This window comes from Protopterus annectens, chromosome 1.part2, assembly GCF_019279795.1.
Source record: "Protopterus annectens isolate FY-2018-M chromosome 1.part2, PAN1.0, whole genome shotgun sequence".
Classification (NCBI taxonomy): domain Eukaryota; kingdom Metazoa; phylum Chordata; order Ceratodontiformes; family Protopteridae; genus Protopterus; species Protopterus annectens.
Window position 1 is genome coordinate 1,227,755,625 of NC_056727.1, and position 13,036 is coordinate 1,227,768,660.

The following is a 13,036-nucleotide window of genomic DNA, read 5'->3' on the forward strand; positions in this document are numbered from 1 at the left end:
CACATTTTGCAGCCAATTTTCCTCCAAGCGGTGCAGTTGTTAGCCAGTTACTGGAGTTTACCCAGAAATCTAGGTCCTTTGGCCTTCTTTGCTAAATTTCTGTTTTCAGACTGGGAGAGCCAGAATTAAGCTGTTACTCAATGCACATCCATCTTGGAATCTCACCCCTGCTCTTGTTTGAGTAGATCCAGTCTGTGAGGAGCTTGTGGTAACTGCCCCTGATCAATTCAAAAGAAAGAAGAACCACAGTTGCCTGTGCCAGAAGGGAGTACCACAATTAGCTTTGGGAAGTCCTTCTAAATCTAAAGAATAACACGAATATTACTAGAAAGGGTGGAAAAGCATGCAAGAAAATTCCTGTCAAAGGAAAAGAGAAGTTATCTGTATTTCAGGCATTCAAGGATAGGGACCTGGAGCAGAAATTTGCAGCTAACAGTTAAGGTTGGAGGCAAAATATCTACTTGAGGTGCTCCCGGTAAATAGAAATCTTGGAAGATACCCTCCCAACAGAATTTTTATTTGTGATGGTCTGTCCTGGTCCTGCTCAGCTTGCCTGCCGCACAATTTGCTCTGACAGTATGAAAGAATGAGATTGTGCTGAAAAGCCTATATCCCAGACTACCATGGCTAGTTTGCATGGTATACAATAACTAGTTGCTTGTAAACATCTGTAATGGTCCCAAGAACCAAAAAGAGAGAGAAAAATAATTGAGAACATCTGTAAGTGCCCATATCTCTATCAATTTTCTGTGTTTTGGTCTATGTTGCCTGCAGCACAGACCTTTTACTTTTCTTCTCACAGACACTGCTTCCCCAAGCAAAGTCTGAGGTGTCTGCAATGCCCAACTGTGCTGGAACTTGGAAGGACAATAGACCACCTGGATTTTGAAAAATATAGTGCCTCCAGCAAAACATTTCTCTACTCATAAACCACAAACTGGAAAGTGAATTGTCAAGTGATAAAGATGGTGAGCCATACAAATTACAGGCACCAAAGGATTCCTGTAATGTGAAGTCTTGCAATAGTTTAAATGAAAATCACATATGCTACAAGACCCAGAACCTACAGGAATACCCTTGCTGTAACAGTAGACTATCTAGAAAAAAGTCAGGAAAATATATTGACATGGATACACTTTATCCTGTGAAGAAAAGCTTTTTGAACTGAGGTGTGCGAGATACACACCAGGAAAATAATGGGAAAACTAGTCAAACACGACATGTGTAAATTCTGCTTAATCCCAGTCTGTGTAGGAGATCCCTTACCTAAGTGGTTCCTGACACTTTGAAAAAAAACTCTGCAAAAAAAAACATTCATCTAAATAAGGGCAAATGGGAACATCTTGCAGTCTTCAGTAGGCGATCACAGGGGCTAGACACTTTGTATATACCCTTTATCAGTGGAAAGACCGAATGCAGAGTAACTGATAATGTGACCCAGACCCAAAAGTAACCATTAGAAACTTCTGACATGATCTAGGAAAGGGAAGTGTATCACCTAAAACTCAAGATTACCAGAAAAGTGAAAAGGAAATTAAAGGATAACATTTAGAACTTGGTATAAGAAACATAATTCAATAAACCCCTCTTCATCCTAAAAGAGGAGGAATTAGTGTTTCTAATGGCTCTCTACTGACATGTCAGCACTCAAACTGCTGCGTGCTGCAATGCCTGAAAAAAAAAGACAGAAAACACGTGAGAACAAAAAATTACAAAAATTGATGATCTCCTTAAAACTTATTTTTGCTGGCTCCCTGCTCCTCCCACATCCTCCAGAATTATATATACCAACTCTGAGATAGCCATAACTTGGAGAAAAGGGAATATTCTGAGAAATGGCATCTTGGACTTAGTATATGCAAAGCCAATCTTTTGGACATTCAGGTTCTGTATTTCGGGACTCATTCTAGCAGGTCCAAGCATTTCAAATGGTCATCATTTCTAACAATCCCTGAAAGACTATCTGTTCTATGATGGGAGGGAAAAAAATAGTTAAATCTGGTGCTCAAGGGGAATCCCTCATAAAAGAGGGAAAGAGACTCGATGTGAAAAGTAACCTTGATGGATTTAGGGTTTTCCATGGTGGTAGTGGGGGGGGTCATCTAAATAATCAAAGCTTTACTACACTCTCTCTAGTTCTGATGGGGGGGATCCTCTACATTTTGGGAAATCCCTGATATAAATTTATTTTAAATATTTGCTTATCAGTAGCTTACTGGGACTGTTTATTTAGTCTTAAAAGTAGGTAAGTAGGGGAAGTATTAAATCCTTTGGCCAGCTTGGAGAAGTAAACTGAAAAACAGAGAACCCATGAATCATCATACCTCTCTCAACACACATAAGGACCTCTGAAGTAAATGGTCCAAAACCAGCGCTATCCAAGGAAGAATTCAAAACTTCATTACTAACATCTGTTTGAAGGTTTTGAAAATGCAACCAAGCAACCCACCTCAAAACAGCTTCAGGGGCAAAAGTGGCATCAGGAAAAGCATAAGTATGTTTCACACAATGGAAAGCCACTTATAGGTTCAGAGAAGACTAGTAGGCTAATGGCTTAAGCGCCCTTACAAGCCTAGCCAGTATAACATGATTTTATCCAATGTGTGTCCCCTAGGTGCAGAAGATGGCCTAGGTTTATGTGTGCATATGCCTTAAGTTTTTTACAGATTGCTTGTCCTGTGAATCAGTCCCAAACAATTACACAAAGCAGATGTTTCCTCAAGAGAGGAAACAGATGCCAAAAACATTTCTTATATTTTCAAAACAGACATGCATAAACAAACATATGAGCTTGTCACAAAGTAAGTGATTCAGAAGAATACACTTTCCCCCCCCCAAATTTAACAATATCTTTCCAATCCTAGCCAGGAGAGGGAAAAGTACTAACAAAATGTTAGCAGCAGATAGGTTCAGAAATGCAGTAGCTGGTGGTTCTGATCTGGGATAAGTGTATAAAAACTTTACAAGACTGAGGAACTTATACCATCTATCTACTTTCTAGAGGAAAACAGCCTGTCTGTCAAGTTACAGGTTGTGAGAAAAGGATCCTTAAGAAGAAAGAATGGGAGGAATAGATGGTGGTTTTGGAAATTCTAGTTGCAACAAATCAGATTACTTCCTGGCGGGGCACTGTTTTCCCACCGAGTTGTTTCATTCTGTAAATTAACATAGAAACTAGATCCTTCAAATGGACTGGCCAAAACTACACTTCCCTAAGAATCTGAGTCAGAAGCCTGTGGAGACAAAACATAGTATGTACATTCATTGTTTCAAACTACTGAATCTCTTCAGAAAAATGAAGAATTCCTTTATTGTTATTTTCTTAAAAATATTCATATGGGATTACTTCTGTAAAGAATAACTGAGATAGGATAAAACATATGTTAAGTACCAGGATTGCCAACAACAAAAAAATAAAATAAAATAAAAAATAAAACATCTCTAGGGAAAAGCACAACTTTCTGACTTGACAGAGTAGCATTCTTTGCTCCTTCTTCTATAACTGACAAGACTGGCTCTCACTTGTCTACCGATGGCATTCCAACAGCCACAGAGGAAGGGTCTAACCCCCCAGTCCATGGTGGCTGTAGGGACTACATCAGCTGAAACCACGGAAAAATGAATGGTCTAAAGAATCAGCTCTGACCACATCAATGTCACCCATCTGTGGAGGAAGCACTTAAGCATCCTGCTGAGGTGACTTAGGTTGAATAACAATTTACGTTTTTTAAGACTGGAAGATGGAAGACCTGAGGAAATGGTAGGTTGTTCCATGGTTAAGCTGAAAAAATATGCTCAATTCCCAGGAGAGTTTAGCAACACTAGTCAGTAAAACAAGTTAAGTTGTAAAAAGGTAATGTTTCCCCATTAAATCAGTAAAAAGCACTTTAAACACTTAACGTGACCCCCAAAAGTAAAATAAAGCAACTTCCCTCAAAGAAAAAGCTTAAAATAAGTTAACAACTTTTTACTGAATCACGACAGTCATTAAGAACACTTTTTCTTGGCTTTAAAATTCTTACATTTTGCAGAAGAAAATACAATTTCTGTCATAAAAAGTAAACAGGAAGTTTTTTCTCCCACAAGGAACTTATCTGCCCAGCAATGCTGGCCATCCATCCTTGGAATCCTGTAGAGGGGCGCTCTTTCACTCGCATGAAAGCTGTGAAGGGCTTTGTACACAAACCTGAATTTTAATCGGCTCAGCTTTGAAAGCTGGCTAGGCCAGCAACTGAATTATTGTCATAAATCAATCTATATAGCTAAGGCTACTGCAGAAATGATCAAAGAAAGAACAATAAATGGCATTAACTGGAAGAAAACTATATACAAACTTATTAAAGATTTATATGTGTGTGTGTGTATGTGTGTGTGTGTGTGTGTGTGTGTGTGTGCAGTTAAATCAAAGTATAGTCATTTGACACTATCATCTGTGGTTTGTACTGCACATAATTAATGATCTCGGGCAATGATTTGTTACACCTATTGGGAATAAAATCTGAAAAATACAGCTACAACATGTAATTTCCTGATTAGCTGGGAGGTTAAGTGATCTGATACATACTACTCTTCTTAGTGAGAGACAGATGAGTACACATAAAGCACTTACATACTTTTGTTGATCTACTTAGTCCTGCTAGGTATGGTCTATTTTCATAGAGTCTGAAGGTAGTTTTTTTTTATAAGTAATTTGGCCAGGACAGAGAAATTACTAAAGTTTTTTTTTTTCTTTATGATCTTTGCCCTTTGCCTACTGATAATCAAGTCTCTCTCCATTCAGACATAGTCTATTCACTCATCAGTTCTGGAAGCAAAAGCTATTGTCGGATGGGGGAGGATTGGTCAGTCAGGCAACCATGAGCGTGCTTTAACATCCCAGCATTTGAATGACCTAATCCCCAACCCCTTGGTGTGTGTCTGGGGGGGGAGGGGATGCAGATGAATGATCTCTGTCACTACAAAATCTCACAATGCCTTCCCCACAATAGTGCTTACCCACTCAAAGGCACTGGTGGCTTTGTGAGCCTAACATTATTAAGGCAAGCGCATCCCAAACCCTCTTCAGTAGGGACCTATGCATTATGCCACCCAAGCAAGGATGGGCACATCCATCGTTCCTTGCCAGTGATGGCAGGCACCAAAGGTGTTAACTGAATTTAAGTTGCCTGTGTTGCAGTCAAAGCTTTATACTTCTATGCCTCTGGTGATAAATTCCTGTACTATTTATTTACTTACTTACTTGTGTAAAATAAGTAAGTGCTATGGGACCTTTTACATTCCGCTTAGTTAGCATCAACATAGACAGATGGGAACTCAGTTAATTACTTATCTGAATGACAGTGGCCCCTAAATGCTGCAATGTAATGCCAGCCTGAACATGAATCCAAACACCTGATGTTAGGGACAAAGCAAATGTGCTACCTACTGAGACCCCGACACTGCATGCAGCATACCATGATTATTTTAACTGCAAGACAATGGGTTATAAGCTGAGTTAGGAATAGTCATTAACAGAAAACAGGATGTTACATGAAAAAAAAAATGTTAAAAGTTTAAAAGATATGTAGAGGTGGTTTATAAGAAGCATTTATAGACAAAGTGGGAAGACTTTAAGAGACCTTGGTAAAATGAGACTTAAACCATGAGGTATAAATAGAATATGACTGTTGAAAATGCCAAAGATTAAGTTAAAAGCTATGCTAATTACAATCACAAGGGACTGACAAAAATTGTCATGCAGTGAACATCGTCAAGGAACGAAGTAGAATACCTGGAAAAAGACACAAATACTGTGAATATTTTAACACACTGCTAGCAAGAAGTACTAAAGCACACATTTATTCAGCCTTCAAAGTGACGGAACAAGCAGACTCAGATATGCCAAGAGTAAAGCATGTTAAGTAGCAGAAACACTTATCATGGTTAAAGATAACTGCAACAGAAAATTAATGTGAAAAGAATGCTTTTAAGTGGGACAGCTCAGAAGAAAATCATTTAGAAACCATTTAACAAAGGAATGTGGATTCAAAGACAGTGCACAGTATAACAGTAAACATGACATGCAACACTATAGTTAAGATGGGCTACCAACTAAGAGCAAACATACTAGATGTGTCAGATACAAATGACACAAGCCCACAGACTCAGTGTGCCACTCAACCACAACCAATAAGGCAAAACAATGTACCCAACACACTAGTCATAGGTGACGCTATAGTCAGGCACACTGATGTCCCACTCACCAGGCTAAACAAGGAGAAGGTTACTGTCAGCTGCCTGTCGGGTGCCAGGATCCGCCACATAACCCACGCACTCAGGTCACTCCACAAGTACAAATATGACATTGTTTTTGTCCCATGTTGGTGCGAATGACCTGAGATGTACCTTCCTGGACTACATGAAAAGAGACATGGAAGAGCTCTCAGATCTTGTAGACCAGGCAGGTATGACCCTAGCCCTGAGTAGCATTCTGCCATCGCCCAGAATGATACCGCAGTACAAGAACAAAATGATTGACTTCAACAATTGGCTAAGCTTCTGGTACATTCTAAGGGGATCCAGTATCTGTCTGCTTGGGATGACATGGTCGACAGACCACAATGCTTTGCCACAGATGGCTTGCCCCTGGGATTCCGGATACTGGCTAAGGCGCTTGCTGCCCCTATAGTGCCTTTTTTAGGCAGAGTTCAAATAACAAATTCACCACCATAACAGGAACAGGCAAGCAAAAACTGAGGGATGTTGTTGTTGTCTTTCAGCTTTTCCCGGTAAGGGGTCGCCACAGTGGAACTCCGGTCCGCTAATGATTGGCAGTAGATTTTATGAAACACCGAGGTGCCAGCTCGACGCCCAACCTTCAACAAAGGCACGCCCATTTATGCACGCATGTCTTTCGAACATTACCCAACCGCGGGGAGGACATGCAGACTCCACACAGAAGGCACAATTTCTCCAAAGCCAACTTCATGATTCTTAAGACAGACGTGGTGAACTTCATGACACCCATGCAGATGGACAATAGAGTGACAACTGCTGAATCCTACACAAATGCACTCTATAAGCACTTACACGAGTGCATGGATCGTGCTATCCCAAACAGAACCAAGACGCTATCCTCGAAAAAAAGGAAGCCAATCTGGTGGTCCCCTGTCATAAACAAACTGTACAACAGAAGGAAGAAACTGTTGCAAAAGAGAGTAAAATCCCATGAGTGGAGGAGCTCCATGGTCAGCCTCAGTAAGAAGCTGAGATCCCTTATAAGATCCTCCAAAGCTAGCTACAAAAACAAAATTGCCACTAAATCCAAGGAGAACCACAACGCATTCTATAGCTATGTCAAGAATCTAGATGGCAACACCCATATCTGCTCTGAGTTACAGCACAAAGACACGAAAATTACAGAACCAACTGATATTGCCAACATCCTGGCAGATGGGTTCAGTGCTAACTTTACCTCCCTCTCACCCCCTAAAGGGCCCATTATCTATACAGGAAGAACGCTGAGCCCCTGTAATCACAACTACGCAGGTAAAAGCTGCACTCTCTAAAGCCAAAAACACAGCATCCATGGGACCGAACAACATCCCAGGCTGCGTTTTACACAAACTTCTGAATGAAATGGCTCCCCACTTAAGCACCATGTTCAATAATAGCCTCGCATCAGGCTTTGTACCCACTAAATGGTGCACAGCAACAGTTATCCCACTCCACAAAGGGGGAGCCATCACTGATCCCGGGAACTATCGACCTATTAGCCTGACGAGCCTGGTCTGCAAGGCCATGGAACTTCATCATCATGGAACACATAAACAAAGACATTGGTAACCTCCAAACTCTGGATCCCACCCAGTTCGGGTTTGTGAAAGGCAGATCATGCCTCCTGAACCAGATCGACTTCTTTGAGGCAGTCACCAAAGCCATGGATGAGGGTAAGGTGGTTCACACAGCCTATCTTGACCTCGCCAAGGCTTTTGACACCATCCCCCATTCTGGAATTATAGTTAAACTCACTAAACTAGGTATAAATCCCTACGTCACAAGATGGGTTGCCAAATGGCTCACTGACAGAACTCACACTGTAAAAGCTGCAGACTCCAAATCTGACCTCAAAGCAGTGACAAGTGGAGTACCACAGGGTTCCGGCCTGGGACCTCTCCTGTTTGGTATCTACTTCTCTGAAGTACAGGCTAACACATAAGGCCTCTGGCTAACGAAGTTCGCAGATGACTGCAAACTAGGAGCCATAGTCGTGTCCCCAAATGATGTGGACATCCTACACAAGGGCCTCACTGAGACAGATGCCTGGTGTCAGAGCCATGACCTCAAGCTCAATGCCAAAAGGTGCAGTGTCATCCCCTTTGGTAAAAACTCTGTACCCATGAACTACCACATAGGCGGCAATCTACTTAACACCGAATGCGTGATAAGAGACCTTGGGACCCAGGTGGACAGTAGTCTCTCCTTTGATAGTCACATTGCCACAGTAGTCAGGAAGTCCTTCTACGTGGCACACCATCATAAAAGGGTTCTCATCCATGAAAAAAGAGGTCATTGTTCCCCTCTACTCGTCACTCATTAGACCCATTATAGAGTACACCCCCCCTTTTGGAATGTACCTCAAGACATCTGCAGCAGCTGGAAAGGCCACAGAAGTTCCTCACAAAGAGGATTACTGGCCTCAAACAGATGCCCTACACTGACCACCTCAAAAAACTCCAGCTTTACTCTGTAGCATATCGCCTACTCCGAGGTGATCTCTGCCTAACATATAAAGCTATGTCAAACCCAGAGCTGCTGGACATGCTACACCTAAAGAAATCTCAATCCCTCCGAGCTACATGCTCTAGGGACCTAAACCTTGTCACCACAATAAATAGGACACGCTGGAGGGATAGATTCCTGTCCCAGAGACTTCCTATACTCTGGAACAAGCTACCCATCTATGTCACGCAAAGTTCTTCATTAGCACTCTTCAAGAAAAACTTGATGAGTGGATGGGAAATAGGAAATGCACCGCGGGATCACTTCTGCATCTCTGCTGGACAGTGGCACAGGAAAATAACTTTCTTGGGTGGCGTAATCTATGGAACCTTGCTGGCTAGGCTTACGCAGGCCTTTGGGCCGATAGCCTAGTACCTACCTATGAACCTATGTCAAGCACATCAGCAGTGTTTTGCAAAGCAAAACAATGAAAACCTGGAAGGACCCCAAAAATTCAAAGAATGTATCGTCCTGGTAATACACCAATAAATATCACAAGCAAAGCTCACTGAGAAACATACATGTAGCCAACTCTGCACTTCTTCCACTGGTGCAGAAGCCTTCCACTGACACTGAGCCTGCAGTTCCTAGCTACAAAGTACCAACAACTCCCCAGTAGTGTGCAGCAGCAACATTCATAGAAATGTATGCATCTATACCGAACTTGTCCATCTCCTTACCTTTTCAATACTCTGTACACACACCTTATTTTGGTAGGGCTTACTTTTTTTCTACCCACTACTCTTGTCACATGTACTCCTGCTGTTCAGATTTCAATTAAAGAAAAAAAATTACTTCTCAGTTCCCTTGGGTACTTCTACCTTGCATCTGCAAACTACATCCTCTCGTTCCCTTGTCTCTCTCTAATGGACTCTTTCTCAGACTACTCAGCTCATTGAGGTATAGATGCATTTTGATCACTTGCCCCAATGTACCCCCTTTATTTATGACCTTACACACTGAGCTCAGCTACTTTTACTTTCCACAGCTTTTGGTTAAGGCTGTTCACAATTACTGTTGCCCTTCTCTGTACAGTCTAACTTGTGTTCTAGTAAAAATATTCCACACAGTACTCCAGACAGGCTCTTATCAGCTGTCCACATTAATGGAAAATAACATCTTGCTTCTTATATGTGCATGGCAGTAATTCACCTGCCTTACACTGCCTACTTAGCTTTATATCAGCTGATACATGTAGGTCCTTTCTACTTTTGTTGCTACACAGCTTCCCCTTCATCTCTAAACTCCACTTCCAAGTTATTGCTGCCCAAATGCATACTTTTGCATTATTCCAGTAAAATTAAGCTGCCCTATTTTAGATCTTTCCTCTGGTTCACACAAGTCCCTTTTATCCATTCTACACATTTTGAACATCTATCCTTCTGTATGCTTTTATATCATCAAAAGAACTCTTGGAACCCTTCTACAACATCTCACTAATGTCAGTTAAGAATACAACTAGCCCAGTACTGATCCTTTGTTGCATCATGTAGGTAATCCTTTTGCCTGATTAAATTCCATTAACTATGACTCTCTCTGTACCTTTGTGCAGCCAATTCATAAGTAAGCACTAGGCCAGTTGCCCTTATGGGCCATTTTAAGCTTAACCCATTTCCGATTTTGTGCTTGAAATAACCTATCCCATTTGATTACATACTGGCCTTACCAATCCCATGGTCAATTATTATATATTACCCTAATGAGAATGACTTGGATCATACCACAGATAATATGAGGGGACCCATGCATGGGATAAAGCATTCAGAGGCTGTGTCTGTCCATTAGTAGTAAGTGGGCAGTCCTGGCTAAATTTTCTTTGTCACCCACAGATCTAAGTTGAATTTGAAAATGGACAGGGATGAACTTTGTTTTATGTGAATGGGGACTGTGTTCCATAGTAGCAGTACCCTCTGTGAAATATACCTGCCTCTCTAAAACTGTTCTGTTGATTTTGCAGAAGAGGTTTAGCTCCCTAGACAAGAGTATTTTTGAACCTATAGTTTGCGTTTGCATAGTGGTTAAGGTGCTTATCTCCTAGACAGAAGGCACAGGGCTTGAAATGCCATTTGACTTGCTGATGTACAGTAAATCCATCAGTATCAGGTCAGAGGAAGCCTTGTATGCCACGCACAGGTTAGCAGTCTGTAGGATACAGAGTACAGTAACAGAGCTCTGAGTCAGTCCATGTAGGACATGTAATTTAGGCCATGTATCCTTTTAGTACGATATCTCTGTAGGTGTTCCAGTCATTGAATGTGTCTGGACAGATACATGCCAAAGGGACCATTATATTCAATGACTGGACTAATGAGTAAAGGGGAACAATAACATCCCAAGATCTAGACACAATCCCTTTATTTACAAGCTGTGCAATATAGAAGGACTTTTTTACAATAATAGAACCATAGGTTTGTAGGTGTGTACTAGGATAATGGCCCTGGAGCCTTTACAAGCCTAGCCCAAAAAAACTGGCCAGGCACCGTGTCACCCAATGTTAGTTCACAGTGCCCCTATCCAACAGGGCAATTGAAATGATCCCTGGAGTGAACTTCCTGTTACCCATCCACTCATCAAGATTTCTCTTGAATAGGGCCAGCGAAGTACTCTGCTTGACATGAATGGGAAACTTATTCCAGAGAATGAGCAGTCTTTGGGAGATGAACCTGTCCCTCCAACATGTTCTGTTAATTGTGGTAATGAGGTTGCGATCTCTGGAGCGTGTGGTGCGGGGGGATTGGGATTTCTTTACATGTAGCATTTCAAGTAGGGCTGGATCGGACATAGCTTTGTAAGACAAGCAGAGATTACCTCTAAGTAGATAAGTGACTGAGAACAGCTGACTTTTCTAGAGTCTGTCCATGTAGGAAATGTGTTTAAGGCCTAGGATCCTTTTTGTGATGTACTTTTGTGGCCTCTCCAGCTGTTGTAGGGGTCTGGGTCAGGTACATGCCAAATGGGGCGTTATATTCTATGATTGGTCTAATGAGGGCTGAGTAGAGAGGGATGATGACCTCTTTCTTCCTGGAAGTGAAACCTTTGGTTATAACATGTGCCACATAGGACTTTCTGACCACAGTGGCAATGTGGTGGTCGAAGGTGAGGTTGCTGTCGACCTGGGTGCCCAGATCTCTTATGGCCCCCTTCAGTGTTCATTGGGCTCCCATCCTGAGTTTTTTTCAAAGGGAATGATAACGCATTTTTTGGTGTTAAGCTTCACGCCACGGTTCTGACACCAGTCATTGGTCTCAAGACAGGCCCTTTTGTAGGATGTCTGCATCACTTGGGGAGTTGATAATGACTCCTAGCTTGCAGTCATCAGCGAACTTGGTCAGCCGAAGTTGTCATGTATTGGCCTGGACGACTGAGAAGTAGATGCCAAACAGGAGAGGGCCCAGGACCAAGCCCTGTGGGACTCCACTCGTGACTGGTCGACAGTCTGACTTGGAATCCGCAACTTTCACTGTGTAGGTCCGGTCTGTGAGCCAATTTGCAATCGACCTAGTGATGTAAGGATTGATGCCTAGTTTGGTGAGGTTATCAATGATGGGGAATGGTATCAAAGGCCTTTGCCAGGTCAAGGTAGGCTGTATGCACTGCCTTACCCTCATCCACAGCCTTGATGACTGCCTTGAAGAAGTCAACCAGGTTCAGCAGGTAGGATCTCCCCTTGACAAAGCCAAACTGTGCAGGGTCAAGAGTTTGGAGATTGCCTATATCTTTGTTAAGCATGTCCATGATGATGCGCTCCATAGCTTTGCATACCAGACTCGTCAGGCTAATGGGGCGATAGTTCCCAGGATCTGTAGCTGCTCCCCTTCATGGAGCGGGATGACTGTAGCAGTGCACCAGTCGTTAGGGACATAGCCTGAGGTAAGGCTGTGATTGAACAGGACACACAGATGTGGTGCCAGTTAATTTTGTAGCTCATGTAGGATGCAGCCAGGGACATTATCAGGTCCCGTGTAGGACGCAGCCAGGGAGATTATCAGGTCCCATGGATGCTGTATTCTTGGCTTTGGACAATGCAGCTTTTACCTTTGCCACAGAAATGGTGGGTACCAGGCTTTCTTCTGGTACTGTGATAGGGCCCTTGGGAGAGAGGGGTAAAGTTGGCACTGAATCAGTCAGCCAGTATGTTGGCTATATCTGTTGGCTCAGTATAGGAGGTGCCATTGTGCAATAACTCAGAGCAAATCTGGGTATTGCCTTTGAGGTTTCCGATATAGCTGTCAAAGGCTCTGTGGTATTTTTTGGTGTCGGACACAATTCTGCCTTC